Consider the following 23,078-nt stretch of genomic DNA (forward strand, 5'->3'; position numbering starts at 1 on the left):
ATTAAAAAACAAGACAGGGTTTGGAGCAATATTATTTAGAGAGTTGCTGGTAACGAGTTAGCACTATAGAGGTGAGTGCCAAATTTGAAAGCACATGTTGGAATTATCCATCTGCAAATACTGGATTGATTTTTTGTCATAAAAACTTACTTATGCCTTTCAAGACCTCTTGTTATATGCTGGATACTCATTTGTCTATCAACAAATGTAAAATAAAAAATGAATTGATAAAAGTGGAATTATCTTCCTAGTCATTTATTCATTCATTTTTCATAGCCACTTTATTCTACTCATAATTGTAGTGGGGTTGGAGCCTAACCCATTTTCCTTCAGGGGAAAGGCGGGATACACCCTGGACAGGTTGCCAGTCCATCACAGGGCAAACACATAGACAACAAGGCAAACATGGATGGATGGTCAGAAAGAACCAATGCATGTAAAGAAAATGCAAACTCCACACAGAAAGGCCCCAGTTGAGATTTCAATCTGACATCTTCTTACTAACAACCATACCAAATAGCAGCCAACATTTCCTTCTAATGCCTTCTTAGAAGGTGCGCGGCGATGACATCATCCCACTAGACGAGCGTGTAGAAAGCCCCTGATAAGCTCCCGATAGCCCCCAATTACAACAACACAGCAGCTCTGAACTAACGGTGCAATAGTACGTGTTCATTCATTCATTCGTATTAAGTATTGGTGAAATAAAGACAGATAATGCCTTATTTAGAAGCTGTACTGTCAATGCTCCGTTCACTCCTGTTATATGGATATACGCGGATCTCGAGTGATCTAATAGTGAAGGACGCAGACTTTCATCAAACTATTATTGGTGAGCAAATGAAGGTATTTTATGGCATAAAATAAGGTCCAGGTTTAAAAAAAAACAAAAACTTCCCCTTTAAGGTCCAACCCAGCTGTGTGTGAGACTGAATGTGTGCTTGTGGCCATAGATCATACTCTTTAATTGGAGATAGAGCTCTGTTTTTCCTGCTCTCACCTTTTCTGAGCAGCTGTATTTGTGCTTCCAGCTGTGTCCCAGATATTTCTGAAACATGCGAGAAACAGATCACTGTAGCTGGTCAAAAGGACAATTCACCCCCAAAACACAGTTGTAACTGAGTTTTAGAAGTAATTCTAGGGTAATATTGAGCAACAAATCACTCTGTTTTGTGAAAGATGTTGTCATGTTGGTAAAGATGTTTGTCATATATGGATTAATATAGATATAATATATGTAGGCTTTGAGGCTACGACCCTAGTCATAATCACTTTAGCAACTGATTAGTGGAGCTAAACAGTAAGATTGGAGACTTTCACCAAACTGTTATCGATGAGTAGATTAACGTATTTTATGCCAGAAATAAGGTCCAGGTTTTAAAAAAAAACTAACTTCCCCTTTAACGACTGTGTATGTGTGTCTGCAATGGAGAAAGACACTGCACACGTGTGACCTGAGTGACGAGTGGGTCCCTTGCTAATGAGGCTGAACTCTAGTTTACCCCCCACAGAGATTTACCATCTGATGGAATATGCCCTTTGTTCACACACACACAAACACACAGGCAAACTAAAACCAAATGTATCAGCGATGACAGAACAGTCCCTACTTGTCTTTACATCTTGAAAAAGAAGTCAACTGCATGGTTGTTTTTTGTAAGTGGAGATACAGCTACTCTGAATTTCATGTTCTTGCAGCGCAGGGCAAAGGTACAGCAGTGCCACACCTAGTCCTCTCAGCAGTTCATAAATACTGGAGAGATTCCAGTAGCACTGGCAAAACAACAAAACCTTTCCACGCATAAATATTTTATCGGTTTACAGTCCTTGTGCTTTTTCAATGAGGTATGGATGATGGCAAATCTGATGCAGAATCTCTTCTCAAAACAATCCTCGATGACGACATTCTTCTTCTGCTCCATTTACTTTGTCTGGTCTCTTTTTTTTGAGGGGATCCCCTGATATTGAATTTTGTGTCACATGTGTCTAAAGCAGGAGCTAACCCCATGGCCAAAAAATCAAGAGGGATAGTCTGGACTTAGGTGGTGTTGATTAAATACACATAAGATATTTATCCAACAAAACTTAAGCCAAAATGCAGAAGGAGAGTGTAAAAAAACTAAGCACACCCATACTGCTTCAACAAGACATAAATAGCAGTCAAGGGCTTCTTATAAAATGTACTTGATTAACTGATCATCTGATCAAGTGTAACCGCCTGTAAAAAAGCAGAGGTTTTGATAGTTTGTGGTTCTCAAGCTTTAGGGAGTGTTAACACAATGTCTAGGAGGAAAGACATCCGCAATGATTTTAGAAAAACAGTTGTTACTATCCATCATTCTGGGAAGGGTTATACTCCTGGAACTGGAAAACAGTTTTTTTTATATGCCCTGACATGTAAAACCTCAGCATTGAAAGAGGGTGTACTTTCTTTTTGGCAGTCACTGTGAAGTGAACTTTTACTGTTGTAAACTGCCATCTCTAGTTGACCTTAACCAACAGCTGCCAGTGCTTCAACATAACTGTAAAAAAATTAACTCATTTTAGATTTTAGGTCAACGACACAAAAAGAATGCATGTCTCTTGTGCTAACTGTGAGAAATCAGTGCTCAGGCAGCAGCAAAACCAGACTGCTAATGTTGGACTTGATCTGTTCTAACAAATAATGTAACAGTTAACTATGAAAACCAACCACAGTTTGTCAACAAACCTGCTAAATTATGTCATTAAGACAACTTCTATATCCTTAACAATTTGGTAGCTTAGCTATTTGAATAGAGAATAATAACATCTATTGTCTCTCAAAAACGAGTACGCAGTCATTAGGAAAAGGTTTTTTGTTAACCACCAAGAGTAGTTATGAAGTCATCTGCTACTTTAAAATCTTTTGTGTTAAAATAATTTGTGTTAAAATCTTTTAACACAAAGTTTCCTCAAAGTAAATAAAGTCTTCAGCTCCTAAATTTACTTTAATATGGTCCTCGTAAAAAAAAAAGATTTTGGACCACATGCACTGAATCCCTTTCAGTGCAGCAAATGTTTTCTTAAATATAGCGGAATAATGCTAAATTACATTTTCTTCACTGTAGCCTGATTACATTACATGACCCACATGCCATACAAATTAGAAAGACGTTGTAGAACAATAGATGACACCCACTCCAATAACTCACCAACAGCCATGAGAGAAAAAAGCTGGAAGGTGCCCACTGCCTCTGTGCTTCCCTGTCCTCTTCCACTTCAGAGCAGAATACATGTGCGTCTGTCAGACTGGTGAGTGTGAATATGCGTGTGTGTGTGTATGTGAGTGAGAGAGTGCACTGTCATTCGTAGTGCAACACTTTCAAAAGTGTTGTCATACCAGTTCTGACTCAACTCTGACTCAACAACACAGCCACCTCCCCTCACTTCTCAAATAGTTTATGTAGTTATCCTTATCGTTAAATGAAAGTCAGGAAGCAAGGTATCTTCAGCGCGAGAGAGAGGGCACTGTAAACTTAGTTCCTCACAAATGTCACTGCTTGTCTTTGCATCTCAAACCACAAACCACTATATGAAAACATAAAAGGAATGCTATTCACACACTATAATCTGCCACATGTGTATTTGAGGGATTGAGCAGTTTCTTCAGCTTCCAATTTTGTATTAATTTTGCCTACTCCAGCTGCCATTGAGCAAAAGGTAAAGTACATCCTGGACAAATCGCAGTCCATTGCAGGGCCAACACAAAACAAGACAAGCAACCATTCACGCTCATTCCTGAGGTCAATTTAGAGTTACCAAGCAACCTAATATACATGTTTTTGGACCCTGGAAGGATGCCAAAGTACCTGGAGAGAACCCTTGAATGCCAGGGCAGAACTCCAGACAAAAAGGCCCGATTTGAACCAGGTAGTTGTTCAGCTTGTTCTTTCACAAATTGATGAAGCCATTAATATTATGTACCTCATATGTGGTCTCATATGAGGACTCAAAGAACAACAGTACAAAATTCACAAGGTGAAGCTGTAAAGGCCACATGTACCGGTTTGGAGACAAAGTTCATACTGAGAGGGAGTGGTATGAGTGCAAGAGACACATATGCACACTCACAAATGCACACAAAGCCTTAAAAAACTGGTAGGATCACGCTGTTCGCCCACGCACACACATTCCTTTAATTTCACAGCCAGGTAAACAATTTGGTCCAAAGAGAAGAAACACAAAAGGGTATAAACTCTACACATTTCACTTGGATCTTGAATATGTTTGTTAACTGGAAATACGATCACAATAAATTCATAGTAGATGCACACAAATACACATACAGACTCACACACATATAAATTGAAAGCGATTCAAACCTTTTTTGAGAGTAGTGCGTCTTCTCAATCCTGTTGTTGATTTAAAGTCCATAGGCTTCTGCTGCATACATTAAATTCCAAGGGTGCCTGCATAGAAAGAGACAGAGAGAGAAAGAGAGAGAGCAAATGTTACATAAGAAGTCACTTTGTAATGGACAGCATCTCTTTACTGCCTGCCCCTGATGACTGGCACCCAGCCAGTAGTGCTGCCCAAGAAGCAAAACTAGAACATAGATGTTACATAAAAACCAATCATCATAAATAAACACAGATGAGGCGAGCAGTGACGCTACGATTACAAACGCACATAGATGTTGTTAACAGATCATTGGAATCGTCTCTCTACTGCCCCTGAGATATGTCTTTCCACCTTGATTTCCCACATGGCATAAGTAGCTCTTAATGTATTGAAGATGCTCATATTAAGGATAAGAATGAGATTATATAAAGCACTTCTCAGTGCATAGCGTGTTGCTTCTGAACATTAAATATAAATAAACAAGTGACAGTTAAAACTGTTTCCATTTAATGATAAATGGTATGTATTTATTTAGCACCATTCAACCCATGTTAGGTTTGCGTCACAATTAGTTTCTCATGCATAGTTTTGTACACACATCCTCACAAACCAGTGGCAGAGCTGCCATACAATAAGCTAGGATGCCCTCAGGACCAACTTGTAATTTAGCATTTTGCCAAATGACATAAAAAAGGAGTTGAATTACCATAAACTTCTAACGTGTTATAGTATTTTAAAGCATAAATTAGTCTATGATCTTTACTAAGGGTGCAACAGATAAAAAAAACTCACGGTTCGGATCGTTTCGCGGATCAGTCACGGATCGGATCATTTTTCGGATCAGCAAAAAAAAAAAGAAAAGACAAATAAATATAAGTTTGGTCTTTTTGTTTATTAACACTTTTAAATTATTAAATTAAAATATATAAAATAATCTTAATGTGCACAAGGCATAATATCTTCTTTTCAACATAATTAATGAACAACTTAAAGTGCAACATCAACAGGCATATTTCCTTCCTTTAACCGAATTTGGCCTCATGTCTGCACCTATATACACACCCATAGCGTTTGTGATGGCTTTAACCCGGTCGGATTGTGCACCAAGGGGCTGCATAATTGCCGCGGTGATATGCGGTTGTTGAGCAGCCTTCGTTTTCACTCCAGTCAGTGAAACACCGGGGTGATGTTGCTTCAAATACGTGGCCATGCTTGATGTGTCTCCACTGTCATTTGACTTTGTTGTGCCACAGTGCCTACACACCGTCAAGGTTTTATCCACTAACTCTCTTTTCCCCATACAGGGGACTTAAATTACGCGGGGCGTTCAAGCTCCTCCGTTCCTCCAATCGCCATGACCACGCTGAGAGAGGACTGCACATGCGCACAACTTCTTTTTTTTTTTTTTTCATAAATCAATCCGCGTGCCGAACCGAAGATATTGACCCGAACGGATCGCGGATCAATGATGATCTGTTGCACCACTAATCTTTACCAGGTCTAGAAATTAGTTATATACAATCTCAGATTAACAACACATTATATCATGTCATTATTCATTCAACAAAAAATGTACCAAAATTTAGTGGTCAATGGCATTCAGGTATGTGTTAGCACACTAGCAAATTATCAGCAGTGATTATAGAAAAGCAATTGTTGTTGTACATCAATCAGGAAAGGAATGTAAAGGCATTTCAAAAGAAACTGGTGTCTATCAAGAATTATTAGTTGCCAATCTTCCTTGAAGTGGACATCCCAGCCAGTGCACCTCAAGGTCAGACCATGTAATGCTAATTGAAATCGCAAGGGGTAAAAAGACAAAACCAAAGAAGTATGGCTAGTTTGGATAAGTTGCCAGGAGAAAGGCTCCTCTTTTTACAAGGGACATGTCAGCATAGTTTATGTTTGCAAAGCTGCATCACAGGCCCCAAGTAGGTGAGGCAGATGGCCACCCTTCCTGAGTCTGGTTCTGCTGGAGCTTCTTTCCTGTTGAAAGAGAATATTCTTCTCCAATGTCACCTCACGCATACTCGGGACTGGGGACTGAAAATATTTGATGCAAAATATTGGTTTCCTTAGCAAGGCAACTTTTTTCTGAATTGGTAATATATATAATTTGGACTAATTTGAATGTTAATGAATTTGATTACATTGGATTATTATGAGTTGAACTGAATTATTGAACTGGATTGTATCTTTAAAGTACCTGGGGATAATTTCTATTGCAAATAAGCACTATAGAAAAAATAATTTAAAAAACATTTAATTTAATGGAATCCAAACAAATCACAAGGTTTCTATATAGCCAGAACATAAGTACAATATCCAACTGGTATCAACAGCTGTCTGGGCTTCTCACAAAATGAGTGTTGCAAATACTCTACAGTGAGTTGTTAGGCTGCACTACAGTGGTGTTTCAAGTTAAATGCTACCATGAGAATGTGTACATGTTGATGTTAGCAGGTAAAATATATGTGAGCATAACAGTATAAACCATTAATTGCCATTCAGTTTTGAACTGTTTTCATACAGGCAATATAGACAGGCACTAGACATTCTCCAGAAGGGCTGCAAGTCATGAACATTAATGTCCAATTCGGTCCAAACTGTAGAGCTGTGTGCAATGCATCGGCTTTATCTCTGACACGCGTCGTTAAAAGCCGAGACAGTTAAAAATGTCTCGCAATGCTATGAACAAACAGGATTTTTTTTGTGTCAGTCCAGTGGAATGACACCTCTGTCCCTGTTTCAAGATAAAGTAAAAGATGATCATATTCTGATATTATAGCTCAGGTAAAGAGCTCTGGTATCAGAATAAATTGGTATCAATGGATATAAAAAATCATGTATCAGAGTTTGATTGAAACACAGAAAAAGTGTATTAATACATCTCAAATTGTCTCCCTTGTGTGTAAACACTCAATTCCACGTGACAAAATGCAAAAATAATTTTAGACTATATCCAAATTTATCAAAGATGGATTAATGAAAATAGTCCATCGAGGTTGTCAAGAAATATGAATGAAAGAAATAATGTCACAGAATCACACAACTGAATACTGAAGGTCCAAACTTGTTTAGTAGCTTTGTTCTTCTTGCTTAGTCAAGTTTTTTCTAGCCTTCCACAATGTACACAAAGTGTGTACAGTCTGCTTTGCAATTAGAACAGTAGCTAACATCTGTAGCTATAGTCGTGACCATCATGCTCTGCATTACATTTAAAAACAAACTGTAGCTACTTCTCACTTGCACCAGAGGTCACCATTTTGCAGAGATCCATCATGCAGCTTTAAGTGCCTCTAAAACAAGCATTTCTATTTTCCTTTCTTTTCCTTGATTTGATTAGAAACTAAAACAGAAACCTTTCACATGCCTGGCAGTTTCTCTGACTTCCACACATCAAAAAGTTATGTCCTTAAAGTTATGTCCTCAAGACAGCTACCAACATTTTTATGTCCAGATGTCAACAAGATGATGATCTACTGATTTGAGAATAAACCACAAAGGCCCAAGAAGTGTTTTGTTTTAATTTCCCTAAAACTGTGCAATTGCAGTAAACAGTAAGCACCTTCTGAGGCACTTCAAAGATACATCCAATTGAAGTCAATTACAATCCAATAAATTTTAATACAATCATAATCCATATTCCATAATCCAATAATAGATTTGTAACACACGTTTTATGTCTTCACAGAATACAGTGAGTATTTATTCACATTATTTTCTTATCAAGAAATGGAAGAACCTTCTTTAGCGGTGACAACCTCCATTAGGCAACCTCAACCTGTTCAGTTTCAGGTCATGGACTACTGCCCTGATAGAATCCTTTGTTTGTATTCATTGTTTCCTCAGTGACTCCAGAGCAGCACAGCAGCTCCAAACCATGAAACTCCTTCTACTATGATTTACGGTAGGGATTAAGTGTCGGGGCTAATGTGAAGTGGCTTTACTCCTTGAAACATACATATGTGTTCAACTTTACTCTTCCTTTTTTATATCTATTAGGATATGCCTATTTTGTTCTCTGTGTAAACTTTGCAGGACATCTATTTCAAGAGAGAGTAACAACAGTCCACAACTGTAACACTTTGGATGCCAATACTGATATTGATATGCCAAATATCCCATGCTTATTAAGTTTACATAAAACAAAAGCAAGCTTTGTATTTGACACGTTAGCTCTGACCTAGTCATTCTCCAGCATGCAGTAGGGAGAGATAAGAACTCTTCTCTTAAAGGAAATTAGTCTTGGGAGAGTGAGGTCAGGGGGATATTGTGGGCTTTTTTGGGAAATGCTGTCATGTTTCAATTCAGTGAAGTTGGGCAAGCTCTCGTTGAATTATGTAATCTTGTTGCTGCCTCTGCAATTGCTGAACAGCATCCAAAAGGAGGTTCAGTTCTATCAGCTGTTAAGATGAACTTGCTAAACTACCGACTAATATTCACACAATGCTGGTTGAAGTCTGTGAGACTTCATTTCACTCTCAGTGACATCTGAGAAAACTCACGCAGTCGTGTACTAACAGATTGACGGGATTGTAAAGTCAGTGTAAAGTCAGCCATGTCAGGCCACTGCTGGCTGCTTGTTTCCCACACTGAGAGGACTAATCTGTAGAGTGACAGAGATGGTAAGCAGGGAGCACAGCAGCTCTTAGGTAACACAGTGCTAGTGTTGTTCTTGTAGCCTATAGACTCAGAGACATATATCCCCTAGCTTTGAGACGATCCATAGCCAGCGGAGAAAGAAAGAGAATCCTACTGGCTGAGGGAAACTGTTAAAGCTCAAGTGACTTTTAACCATCAATTAAATGCTACAACTGCAGCATTTACACAATTGCAGCAAGGAGGGCAAAGTCAGCAATAGTCAGCAATAAATGGCTGGAGGAACACATTAGTCACCACAAATGTGAAACAAGGCACTACAGTTTCCTTAATGATGTAACTGTATCAATAAGACACTTATTTTGCTGCATCCGGAACGTCGTACGTCGTGTTCCTAAGTGGTGTCTGACAGGATTTGTGGAGGCTGCCAAGGAATATGCTTCCTGGCATAATTCTGAACCTCTGACTACATATTACACACACATTCCCTCTCTCAGGCACACAGATGTTAACATCTTTTTGTTGTTCATACTTTTTCACCTTTTGTGGTTATTTGTTTTGGAGAAACAAAAAGAGTAGCTTGATCTTTAATATGCTGAACTAAATCTGTAGTTTAAGAAAAAATATATGAGAATAATACAAGGGTCAATTATCATCTTCATTACAAACGCATCTCTTATACTCATAATCATATCAGAGCAGATGTTTGACACAGTCAAAGCACAGACATGTGTTCACATATGCATTACATGTGCATGAATAAATATATGTATGTGTGTATAATTTCATATTATTATACAATTTTCACATGAAAATGGTACTGTACTTGTATAGCACTTTTATAGTCTAACTGACCCCTCAAAGCACTTCAACACTATCTGTCATGTTTATCCATTCACCCACACTCATACAGCATGTCTTAGTCTATATATTTCTACTCATTCACACACCGATGGATGCATCGGTAGGCAATGTCGGTTCAGCGTCTTGCCCAAGGATGCTTTGACATGTGACCTGGGGAAGCCGGAGTCAAACCACCGATTGGTGGGCGACTACACTTCCTCCTGAGCTACAACCACCCCAAACCATCGTGGACACGACACAAGTTGGAAACAGGCAGAGACAAGATCCAATCAAATCTTTTTTAGCTCTGTGGAAAGGAGGGACAATTTGGGAAGAAGTCCAATAAGAATTAATTTCTTTGTGTGGTAAGGTGGGTCAAAGGCACACATTTGATCTACCCACAGGAAGACAGCTCAACTGGCTCCCATTCACTGTCTCATGAAACTCTAACAAGACAAAATATCAATATCTGGGAGACAAAGAGGAGCAAACATATGGACACATTTCACATTTGATGTAAACAGAAACAACTAGCTATGCAAAGTAACTATCACTCGAAAAAGACAACAAACCTGATGTAACATTTGAATCATCCTGAATCTCCCTTCAAAGGTTTGCAAAGGCTATAGAAAACTAGGATTGGGTCTGCAGGATTACCAGTTATCACTACTTAAGATGAAGACTTTGTTGTTGTAATGGGATAGCACACGGGAAGCTGACCTTTCTTAAATAAATTGAAATGGGCAATTTGATTGACAAATATTATGAAGGTGAAATACAAAACTTCCGAAAGAGATTTCCTGCTGCCCGGAGGGTATCCGTTGGCAGCAGTTTGTGAACAAAAATAGGACAGACAAAATTATTGAAGAAAATGACTTCAGAAATGACCCCATATGTTTTTTCTCAGTCAACTAACTAAAACAAACCAATCACCTGATTATGAATTAATCTAAATTTTATGTCAGAATTACCACTGAACACAGTGCAATAAAATACCTCTTTTATATGGCAATCTCACAGTTAATGAATGTTACTTTCACTGCTACGTGCTACAGAAGAAAAAAAAAACCTCTAACTTTCATTTCAGGGTGTTGAGGAAGTCAAAGATGAGTATAACGTCTAGGCAACTGAGAGGCATTCAAGTTTTGTTGCACTACCACGGAAATAGTGTTGATGCATGAAATTTCAAGTGGCGCAGTTAGCAGTTACGGATAAAACAGCGACGTGTAGATAGGCGCTCACAAAGTTTGTAAAAGTAGCCCCTGATGTTAACCCAGGGTTTCTTGACAATTTCTATAGAAATTTTAAAAGTTATAAATAAACTGCTAGTCAGATTGCCAACTGCCCCCTACCACATCACTATTGAATGTATGGTTGACTGATGAAATTTCAAATCTGACAATCGTGCCCATTTCATGTAAGCATGGCCAAGCGCGAAAACATGCAAAAGTAAATAGAATTAAATTATTATTTTTTTTACTAAACTCATTTCTTCCATGCCTCAATATTACATCACGGTTTGTGTACCCCACTGTGAATTATATGAATTCCTTTTAGGTGAAAAAGTGTACAAATGGGCACGGATCTGAAACACTGTGTCTTGCTCCTCTATAAAATGGCAGATACTTTAGACTGGAATTGGATGAGGCTATACACACCAAATATCTTTATGTCTTTATATGAAGTAGAACATCTACCTGTCCAAGCGTATACCAGCCTCCATGACGTGTTGCTTCTTATTATCTGCAAAAGGATACGTAAGACTTTCATTGTATAGTCTTGATGGACGGGGCGATGGATATGGTGCTCGCTCCAAGTTTGAACAAACCAGAACACAAAAGTACTTAATACTCAAATTAACAGGACAGCTCATCAGTTTTTTTGAAGGAACATAATTCGAAAGAGACGGTTCAGTTTATCAAGTGCGCAGATGACTTCACGGCTCTCGACATGTTATACTTTTATTTATGGATATTTCTACCGTATTTTCCAGACCTACTTTTGGCTTTTCTATCATATCTCCAAAGCATTTAAAGCAAAAAATTCACATTTAAAAAGTTTTTCTTTGTAGGCTTTTTAAGCACCAAATCAGACAACCAATAGTTTTGCTTCAGAAAGACACTACCTGATCAGATAAGGACTGTCCTCCCTGGGGAGTATAGTTTTGGGGCCGAACCTTGAGAATTAAGAATACACACACACACACACATATATATGTATACATATAGACATAGTATTGACTGCACTATGAAACTAGAGCATGATCTCCTCTGCTGAGCAAAGTTGATAAACTTGCTCAGCGTAAATTAACACACAAAACTCAGGACACATTGGAGGATCCATCCTCCAATCATGTATGCACTTTGACCTGAAAGCCTTGTTACCATTTTTCCTGAGAGGAACAGAAAAACACAGAACAGCTCAAGTCAAGACACTTTAAATACGACTTAAAAGCAGCCACAGCCATAAGAACAAACAACCTATGCGTTCACAAAGGGTACTCACGGCTGCTTTGTTTTTTTTTACCTCACGTGCTTCTGACATGGAATAAAGACTCCATCTTGTGAGGTTCTTCCTGTTTTCCTCCAATCTCCTTCCCTTTATGATTCTCCTTTCCTTGTTGTATTTGAAATGACAGTGGTGCTTGCTGTTTTCTGTGCGATCATGAATGAAAAGAGGAACATGACGTACAGATAGCAGTCCCACTCACCAACCACAAACACGCACAGAGTTCTAAGCAACCATACACACTTACATACATATGTATGAGTCAGTGTGTGTGCACGCGTATGTGTGTGTCTGTGTATACGTGTGTGCTGTTCCTTTGAGGTGTATACCTGGCTGACTGGATGAATCATACCAACAAGGCAAAGAAAGATGAAATATCCAAGACTCAAATGAATACACTCAAACATAAATTTGAAGATAGGCAGAGCAGAGAAAACGTAATTACCTGTGCCTGAATGATGTCATTATTGCCCTCCAAAAAATGTATAACAAAGTGGAACTAAGTTTGTGATGGGGGAAAAAAAATATCTATGAACCACCACAGTGCAATCTGAGCTCAAGAATGAGGAAAGTCCCCGTAGTCAAAGTTTCTTCTCAGAATAACATCTGAGAGCGTCCTCCAAAAGCACCCTACAAAAAATGTCAAGAGCCACAAATGAAGATCTTATTGGCTGATGCATGGTTTTGTACATCAGGAGGACCAATAAGCAGCAGACAGAGAGAAGTTTCAGACCTGTCAGTTTTATTACTCTACTTGTTGTTCCTTCAGGGAGGTGTGGCAATTCATTACTGCAAGCAGCAAAAGGGACAGCTTTACACACTGCTGTTCACGATTGAAACCATGAAAGCACCAGTCTCAAATAACTGATTTGATGGAAGGGAGGACCAGTGACAAATGTGGTAATTGTTGACCATTTGATGTTCCTGCTATCAGGAAAAAAATACTAGCAAAATATATACTCATATATACTCATTAACATCCTAACATAAAAAATTGTGCACACTGTACATGCAGTTCTTGCAAGTTCGTGCTCATTTACATTTATACATATGTAATGGATGTAACCAGTTAATATTTTTTTGTTAATTTCACCATAAGTCCAGTTTGCTCTTGCTCACATTTTGTTGTTGATTTCAATGTATATACTTGTTTTTGTAACATTTTTTATGGGGAGCTTTTATTTTGTTAATTTAGTTTTTATTGGGTGACCGGTAATGTATTGGTGATGTCACATGCTGTCAATTCGCGCCGATCTTGTCAGTTGGTCTCCGGGATCACTGAGGAGCGGTAAGATGACAGAGTGGTTCTGCATATAAGTTAATGTCATTTTGCGCAGGTCACAAGTGTTTGTTCTTTTGTTAGTGAGCTGTATATTAGTGTGTGTATGTATTAATATGTTTGGGTATGGCACTTTGCAGTTTGTCAGTTAAGATTTGAGCTGCGCACGCATAGCCTCTCAAACCGCAGATGTCTTCCCATTTCTTTTAAAGGTGCGTGTAAGAGGCGGCGAAGTGGTTGTACTTTTAATAAATTTGTTTACATACAGGATAAACTCCCCTCCTTCTGGCTGGCAAGCAGAGGTTGGCCTCGTTTCCTTTATCTACAACACAACGCAGAGAGGAACACTTTTAGCCAGAGTCGAATCACTCCGGCTACACATGCTCGTATTCCCATAAAAAGTGAGCAGGTTAGTGTCAAAGAGTTGCAGCAACTTCTTGGCCATAGATGTTCTTTGATTAGTCTGGGAATTTATGACTAAAGGTACTCCAAAAATGTTATTAGAATACGACCTTATTTGGGCTTTTTTTTCTTCTTTTTTTAGATGTTAGTTCTTGATTTCTGTGTTAAAAAATATGTCAATAGAGTCACAGAATAACAAACTCAATTATTACCATAGTCATAGTGTAACTGGAGATCAGTTCTGAAGCAAAAGCTCATTTCATTCAAGTACATAAAGCCAACCTAATTAAACAAACCGATAAACATAATTGGTCATTTTTTTGTGGCTGAAAATGATCCAATATAGAATATCCATCTATCTATCCATGTCCTGTATCCACTCAATCCAATTCAGAGGCTGGAGCCTATCCCAGCTGCAATCAGACGAAAGGTGGGGTACACTCTGGATGGGTCACCAGTCCATCTCAGGACAAACACTGGGATAACTGAGAAAAAAGACCATGAAAACTCACTTCTAGGGCTCTCAAAGAATATTTTAAATTTGAATATATATTCGAATAGGTTTTAAAAACAGACATTCCAAGGTGAAAATTTATATTTTCACCGCTGTGCGGCTGTCTGCTTTGCAAGTGGGCGCACTGCATGACGGGGTCGGACAGGTCACAGGAGTCGCACTGTCTGGCACAGCGTCACTGCTGAAAGTTGACTTAAGATGGCAGGAAGTTCAGAGCCCAACTCGACTGCAAGCGCAGAGAACTGATTTTAACCCCCAAAAATTGAAAATCCCTGTTTGGAAATACTTTGGGCTTTGGTCGGTTGATGGAAAAATTGTGGAGCCTCGAGACAAAGTCGTATGCAAGCTATGTAAGCTACAGTTAGCTTACCATTCGACCAACAGCAACATGAGGTTACATCTCGAAATAGTGCACCCAAATGAGCATGGCATAATATTTTAAACTCACGGCAAGCTCTTTGTCTGCAGCATGCACACAGAAATGAATTAATGCTCAAAGGGCTCGGGGTCACAGCCATTGAAATCCCAGTTAGTAGGCTAAAAGTGGCGGCGTCACATTTCAGCAAATCTTCCACCAACAACTACCTCCTTCAGCAGAAACAACAACTTTTGGGATTGAAAACGGAGAAGCCGATTAACAACTGTCCGACGTGATGGAACAGCACATATGAAATGATCTCCCGGGCATCGGAGTAGCAAGCAGCTGTGTCTGCTTTCATCTTCGAGAAAAAACTGTCAAGAATGGAGCTGACCAAAAGTGAATGGAATGCTCACCTTTTCCATTAGGCAAAATTGTCCTAATATCAACACATATTGTATGTACTTATTTATTGTAGGTGCAAGAGGTTCTTAAACCCTTTAAAGTGGTAACAGAAGCACTTTCAACTGACAAATATCTAACTGTGTCGGCTGTACTGCCTTTAAAACATGTTCTGCTCGCTCAACTGAAGTGAACGCCAGGTGAACCAGAACCACCTGCATTGTCAGAGATGAAGACAGAGATCATCACAGATCTGGAGAAGCAGTATAGTGAGTAAAAGGGCGCATTTATGCTACTTAACAAAGCAAGTTATACCTAGATCCACACTTTCATTGCCTCATTCATTTAAAAGAGGAGCAGAGACAGCAGGTGCAGGTGGCTATACTGGAGGAGATGAAACGAGTGAATGTGGCAGGAGGCACAGGTTGCTGATCATAGGGTTGTGAGGCTGGTGCCAGACAACTCCGTGATCAGCAACTCATTGAGAAAATGGCTTCAAAGGGGCAGTTTGTAAGAGCTGCTGTTTGTCAGATTGAACGATATTCCCTAGATTCTGTAATTTCCAATTGCACATTCAACGCAATACTCCAGAAAACTCCAGAAACTACAGTGGCCTGACACACACACTACCCAACACATCCATCACTCAAATGTGTCATAATGTCTTCTCCATCGAATGAAACCACCTTATCAAGTTTTGAGGTTACTTTTAAAGATATAAATTATAAATAGATGTGACATTTGGTTAGATATTCTGTGAAAAGATAACTTACAGTGAATGTCACTGTTAGTTGTTCTGCTTTATATTAGTGTTTTGTGGACCCCAGGTAGCTACCTGCGTCGTAATAAAAGCTTATATTAGCTACGTAAGGCAAAAGGCTGTTTGTATTTAGTCTGATAGAGGGATGGCATAAGCAGGCAACACGTTTTTCTCACCATTCGCAGAGTGTAAAACCAGAATGGGAGACGGAGGTAAGAGGGAGAGGAAGAGGACGAGGAGGCAGAGCTGCTGGAGCAGGCAGGTCGAGGCGAGGGAGAGGCAGAATGAACACATACATTACATTACATTACATTAGTAACACTGAGCTGGATTACATTTCCAGCAGAAAAGAGGCAACTTCGGCGTCACTTTTAAAGACTTTCTCCCCCATCAGCGACCTCCATTGGGGAAAGGCGACACAGATATTTACTCGTGTTTCATCCTTTTGGACCCGTCATGTTTTTGTTTCTTTAATGACGACTCATGGTCGTCATTAAAGTTTTACAGAACAGTAAGTGTGGTCCGCCATGTCTATTAAGATAACTTCACAAAATTGAAAAACTTCCAAAATATATTCTGACCGCTTCCTCGTTTCCTTCTTCCTCTTCTTCTACATGTCACATCCGACTTCTTCGTCTGCAAAGTAGCAGCGAATCACGCTTGCGCCACCCCTTTGTCCCTTCTAGGCCACTGTAATCAATAAGTGGTGTCCTTCCGGGTAAGCCTTTGTGTAGAGCCAACGGCGATATACTGTATGTAACTAAAAAGGCGAAATCTAAAGTAATAAAAAAAAAAACGGAATGACTAGTTTCATAGGGTGACTATATAGCACTAACAACATATTTATATGTATTCCATTTCTGTTAATAAATCACCATAATTATTACACACTGGTCCTTTAACTGCTATGGGGTGTCTCTTCGGAGACACGTATTTTACTGACAGCCTAGAACAGGACGTCAGTCTGCTGCTTCAAAAAGAGATGTCGATGTATGAGCAAGAGTCTCCAATACCTGCTCAACAAAATCCGCTCATGTGGTGGAAAACTTTGGGCTTTGTGAGAAACCCTCATGTCGCCCAGATGGCAAAGAAATATCTCTCTGTCCCTGGATCCTCAGTGCGCTTTTCTTTCCTCCGCTGGGAATATAGTCAACAAAAAGAGATCAGCATTGGCCCCTTCAAATGTGGACTGTCTTGTGTTTTTGGCAAATAACCTGTAGGCCTTCAGGCCTAAGGCCCGACAGTGAAAGTGCACTAAAAAGGCCTGACAGTCAGTGACAATGGAATAAATTGCAGCCAGTTTTTTTACAAGTGCCAAGCATGTAAGTAGCCTTTTTCATTTTGAATAGCACTTTATTTTAAATGAACCCCAGGGTAAAGGTTCTTTGTTGTGACATTTCTCAGAATAGTGTGCCTCATTTTATTTAACGTTAAAAAGAAACATTATAATAGTGTAGGCTACTGTTCTGTAGAGAGAGAGAAAGAGTGCGAGCGAAAGTCTGCGGTCTTGGACATTAGTTCATTTATTTATTTTTGTGTCGGTAATATGTTGTCAAATATGTTTAAACTTAAATAAACGACCTATACAAGTATTTATGTCTCATTGTATTAGTTTGTCCTGTTATTGAAGTAATGTTGTCATCGCCTGGCAGTCTGGCTGATTGAAAGCCCCAGATACAGCGGACGCAACGCAACGCAACACAATGCCTATGCCGTCATTGAAATAATGCGCAAATACAGATATTCCAATAGCTCTAATTCATGTGGTTTTTTAGAGGGAATATTCAAGCGTCATGTTTGAGCAATTTTGACAGCCCTACTCACTTCTAAGGTCAATTTACAATCTATTACATTAAGTAGCAAAAATATGTGAACCTCGAACATCAGCAATTTAGAAGGGAAATTAAGATCTGGTGCTTTTCTTTTAGTCAGAGCGATCACAGGACAAACAATAAAGAACAGAGCTCTGTGGATGTGTATCAGGGCACAAAAGAACATAGCATTTCTTGAAAAGCTCAGCGGTAGAGCTGTGGTCATAAAATCATCCCTAAGGAGTCTGGACAACATCAATCCACTGACCATTGTTACCTTCGATAGCAGCTGTTAACTTTAAAAGATCCCTTAAAGAGCAAGCTGTGCATTATTCTGCAAGGTCAAAGGATCCCAGTGTAAATTCTAAGCGTCTGAAGGCTTCTCACGTTGGCTAATGCTACTTTGAATGTCTTTCATCAGAACAGTACTGAGAAAATAATATTGCGCATGGGAGGGCTTCAAGGAAAAAGCCACTGGTATTCAACAAGAACTTTAATACCTGTGTGCAATTTGCTGAAGATCTCATTAACAAGCCAGAGGACTGCTGGAAAAATGTGGATGCAAGCAGAAACAATGTATAAGTTTTCAAATAAAAAGACAACAAAAAGGCAAGAAAGCCTTTTAAAGTTCCCAAAATGTCACTGACACAAAAAGACAAAACAAACAAAGCAATAAAGAATGAGGATTCTTCCCAAAGCATTTCACTCAATTATTCTACCTTCTATCAACAGTGATGTAAAAGCATATGCTGACTAAACACTTTTAGGGAGAACACCAGTTATTGAATATGAAACAGCAGAATCTGTTTTTTCATGCAGATGTTAAGCAGGGTGTGCTCAGCATCTTAACTGAACACCACCACAATAGGCTAAGCCACATCATAACCGCCCTAACAGTCAACGTCAAAGCAGGGGTCAAATCTTGATCACTTTATGAGTGGTGAAGGTCTGGGTTGTCTAATCATTCAAACACTCGAAACAAAGAGCTGAGCTTACAGGAAGGGGTCTGAGGTTTCTCAGTTTTCTGCTCTTGATGCATATCTTCAATTGGACTCAGTTTTTCTCTCTCCTGATCACCTTCCTGATCACAAAGCTTTGATCTCTGATATCTACTGAGTCTTGTATTCTAATTCAAATGACCCCTAATGGAAATAAAATCTCCATTTCTTTACAGTGACAGCTGATTTAAATCCCATTTACAACTACCAAGGACAAGTAATCTGTACCGTGTCAACTTTACTGGATATAGGAAAACATAAGTGCAAATTTTTGCAAAATTATTTTGGATCTGAAATCCTAGGTTGGCACCACATGCAATCCCTGACACATTACACATTGAATTAATTGTATAAATTAGATTTTAAAAAATCAAAATGTTTAAAGAAATTTCAGTTCGATTATATTTGATTATTGTTTTAATAGGTTCAAGGTAACACGGGCCGGCTGTTGATATCAGACAAGTCTAAGAGCAGATACTTGAGTTTAGACAGTTGCTGTCGACCAAGGAATCCCACAGATGTCTTGTGAATGAATGTAGGTCTTCTTGAAAACAAGTTCTGGTAACCCTAATCTTTGGTAACCGAGTTCTGAATTAGCCCAGAATGACAATGATGCCGAAAAAAAAAGACAAAACTTATTTTATAAAAGCGTCATTCTTTTGTGGAAATATTTGATACAAAACTGGCTGCAAATTTCCATCTAATTAACTTATTAAATTCCACAAATACATACATATGAATGGCATAATGCAAGTGCAAAGTAATTGTTCTTACTTGTTTTGATACCAAAGAAAAGTTAGAAAATAAAATGTAATCATTAAGTTAAACTTTCGGCAAAATAACTGTACTCAAATGAATTTATGTGTTTTGTATTTCCATTTCAGTCTCATCTTTATTCTTTCTGTAAATTTATCAAGAAGTTTTCTTTTCAATATTTTCCTATGTACTGAAGTGAACTACTGAAACAATGGTGTGCATGACATACATGTATGTATTGTTAAGTTAAAAGTTTCTCAGGGCCCATTTTCTTAAGGCACTATATTGGTAATTTATATGAAACAGTTGTCGCCAGTATCAAGCTTTTCATTCTAGTTTCATTCATTAATAATTGAGCTGACTAATGGTATAGTCATGGAGAATGGATCAGATGTAATGTCTTTCATGATAATACATGATTGTTATGATTAATGTGTCAATGGCTAAACTGACCATTTTATTTAGCAATGTGTGCCAAAAGCTAATAAAACCAACATTGGTGCTTCATAGAGATTTTTTCAGTGATAAGAGGCACTTGCACAATAACATAAATGTGTGTGTATGCACTACTTCAACACAGACTTAAAGTGAAACTCTTTGCATGATGGTTTCAGTTCAGACGTTAATGTTACCAAATTCAGCTTTCTTGATTCTCACAAAGTGAAATAAAACCTTCCTGTAAGCATATTGTCCTCTGAAAAAAAATGAGAGGTCTTTTACACATAAAAGGAGGACAGTTATCTATAAAATCATATTGATGACACATTAAGAGAGAGAAGAAAACAGCAAAATAGAGCTTATATGATCTTATTATTGACACATAAGCAGCTCAGGCACTTTTTTTTTGTCAGCACTGCAGCAAGCGAGGTGCTGGTGTGGTTTAATCTGTAATTATGAGCTCAGTGAGATCTACCGTTAGAGATGTTCTGAGGACAAGTTTCAAATTGACTGTAATGAAAGACACACTTGGGCTGCACAGTGGTGTGGTGATTAGCACCGTTGCCTCTCAACAAGAGGGCTCCAGGTTCAACTCCTGGGCCTTTCTGTGTGGAGTTTATGTGTTATGTTATCAGTCTTTATGTGATGTTTTATAACAGCAACACAGGCTCAAACTTAACAACAGAAACCTTTAGCAAATTAAAGTAGATATGGCATGATCATATCCAGTCATTTAATTCTTAATCTTGAGTACTTCTTGACTAGCTGTGAACTCATCATAACTCTAAATGGTTTGGGGAAATTCTCTTCTGACTGGTATAGTTCCTGGAGGCTTCTTGAAGGGCAAAGAAGAGGCTGTTGGTGACTCCTGAATTAATGCTACTAGGTGTTACCGCAGGTTGAAAGCTACAACTCGTAAACAAAAGAGAGAGTTTGACTAACCCATTTTTGGATACACCTCATATCCAACTATACATTCGACCAGAATCAGATCTAGAATATGAAAGACGAGCTGCCATAACGAAGATGACAGCACGATGCGGAGTGGATCAGGACTGAATCAGAACCGCGAAGACACGGATCACTTCGGAACCGTGATACTGGGACTGAAAGCATAATTGAAGAGCGATATTGGGCCATACACCAGCCTAGCTATTGATGCTTGGCTACTTCCAGGCCCCCAACACCAGGCCTCCAGGCTATCAGCAGGCCCATGCTTCCACCAGGCCTCAAGGCAACTAGCAGGCTGATACTTTTTACCAGACATTCAGGCTACCTGCAGGTCCAGGTTTCTACCTGGCATCCAGACCACCACCAGGTTCAGGCTCCACTAGGCCTTCAGGCAACCAGTAGGTCCAGGCTTCCATCTGGCCTCTAGGATACCAACAGCTCTAAGCTATCACCAGGCCTTCAGGCTACCACCTATCCCAGGATCCCCCCTGTCTAACAGGTCACAGCCAGGCATTCAGGCTATCAGCAGGCCAAAGCTACTTTTAGCTTAGCTTTAAGCAACCTTCAAGCCACCAAGTTATTCTATACTGATCCATTACCGATCTTTTTGGTTGTTTTCTTTAATCAACTCTTAATGTATTAAAATGCCACCTAAGAAAAGTGAAGAAGACCTCATTTCAAGGGTTTTGTGCAAATGATTAATGTCTCAAACAATAAGCGTTATGATAATTTGTCTAGAGAAATGCAGGAGGTCAAAAAGAGTCTCAAAGGGAAGTGGATGAGTTGATGGGCACTCTCAAATCTGTGACCACTGGTACTATTAAACATCTTCAATCCAACATTTAGGCTCTCCAAGCTGATAACAATCACTGGTTGGTCAAATTGGAGTATCTAGAAAATCAGTCTAGAAGAAACAATATTGTATCTCAGAATCATGTGACAAAAGTTGGGCTGACTATGAAAAGAAATTTTGAGAAATCTTAAGTGAAAAACTGAAAATTGATCAAAGACATATTGAAATAGAAAGAGCACACCGTATTAGAAGGCCTTTGACAGATGGTGAGGGCAAAAGGCCAAGATCTATGTTAGTGAAGTTATGCAGATACAAAGATAGACAGGCAATCCTTTTAAAAGCTAACTATCTAAAGGGTACCGACATTTATGTAAATGAAGACTTCACAAATGCTGTGCACCAAAAACGCAAAGAACTGCTACCTGAGATGAGAGCTGCGAGAGCAAGGGGAGAATGGGCTTATCTGAAATATGATAGCCTCATTGTGCAACCCAGAAGAGAACAGCAAAATAATCATAGCAATTAGAAGTAGTAAAATGTCACCCAAGGTGTTGTATAATATGTATTTATTTATTTTAGATAGCTTATGTCTAAACAAGCCCAGTGTTTACACCAGGAAAAGGGAATTATCTCATATTATGACCTGGCACGTGTACAAACTAATAATGATTATATCTGAAATATGATAGACTCATTGTGCAACCCAGAAGAGAACAGCAAAATAATCATAGCAATTAGAAGTAGTAAAATGTCACCCAAGGTATTGTATACTATGTATTTATTTATTTTAGATAGCTTATGTCTGAACAAGCCCAGTGTTTACACAAGGAAAAGGAATTATCTCATATTATGACCCGGATAGTGTATAAACTAATAATGATTTTCATTCACTGCAGCTTCAAAATGATGACAAGGTCTATAATAATTGATTTAATCCTGATTTATTTTTATCTTATACAACAACAACAAACTCAGGTATTCGAGAAAGATGGCGAACGAAGAGCAAGATGAAACTACGTCGCTCTACATTTTGTTTGTGATGAGCATGGTTATGGCACAAACGTGATGCACAACAGCGCATTCTCCATCGCATTGTTTATTTCTTTCCGACGGCGGCGACAACAACAGTAACATTGTCTCCTTCGACTTGCAGGTGACGATCCCGGGAAAAAAATCTCGAGCATGCGCGGAGCGCTCAATCCACAACGTGCTTCTGCCAACTACATGCACGTTTGGTGTACATTTGGATGGAGTTATCTCGGGATCTTCGTCCCGCGAGTAACCCGATCGGATCCGTTTTT

The 23,078-nt window shown here is 38.9% G+C and overlaps 1 long non-coding RNA gene across 3 annotated transcripts in view; it reads right to left on the reverse strand.

The window, feature by feature from the left end:
* Positions 1–23,078, reverse strand: part of LOC140282634 (uncharacterized) — a 65,985-nt gene that overhangs the window by 18,228 nt on the left and 24,679 nt on the right. For 2 of the 3 annotated variants that reach the window (XR_011909940.1, XR_011909939.1), the window contains exon 2: positions 4,344–4,430. This is a non-coding gene — a long non-coding RNA (uncharacterized lncRNA). Of the gene's footprint in view, positions 1–4,343; positions 4,431–12,333; positions 12,530–23,078 lie in introns of those variants that run through there. The other variant, XR_011909941.1, reaches the window with a different exon arrangement.

Source organism: Leuresthes tenuis, unplaced genomic scaffold (genome assembly GCF_036924035.1).
Source record: "Leuresthes tenuis unplaced genomic scaffold, fLeuTen1.0.hap1 SCAF_23, whole genome shotgun sequence".
Classification (NCBI taxonomy): domain Eukaryota; kingdom Metazoa; phylum Chordata; class Actinopteri; order Atheriniformes; family Atherinopsidae; genus Leuresthes; species Leuresthes tenuis.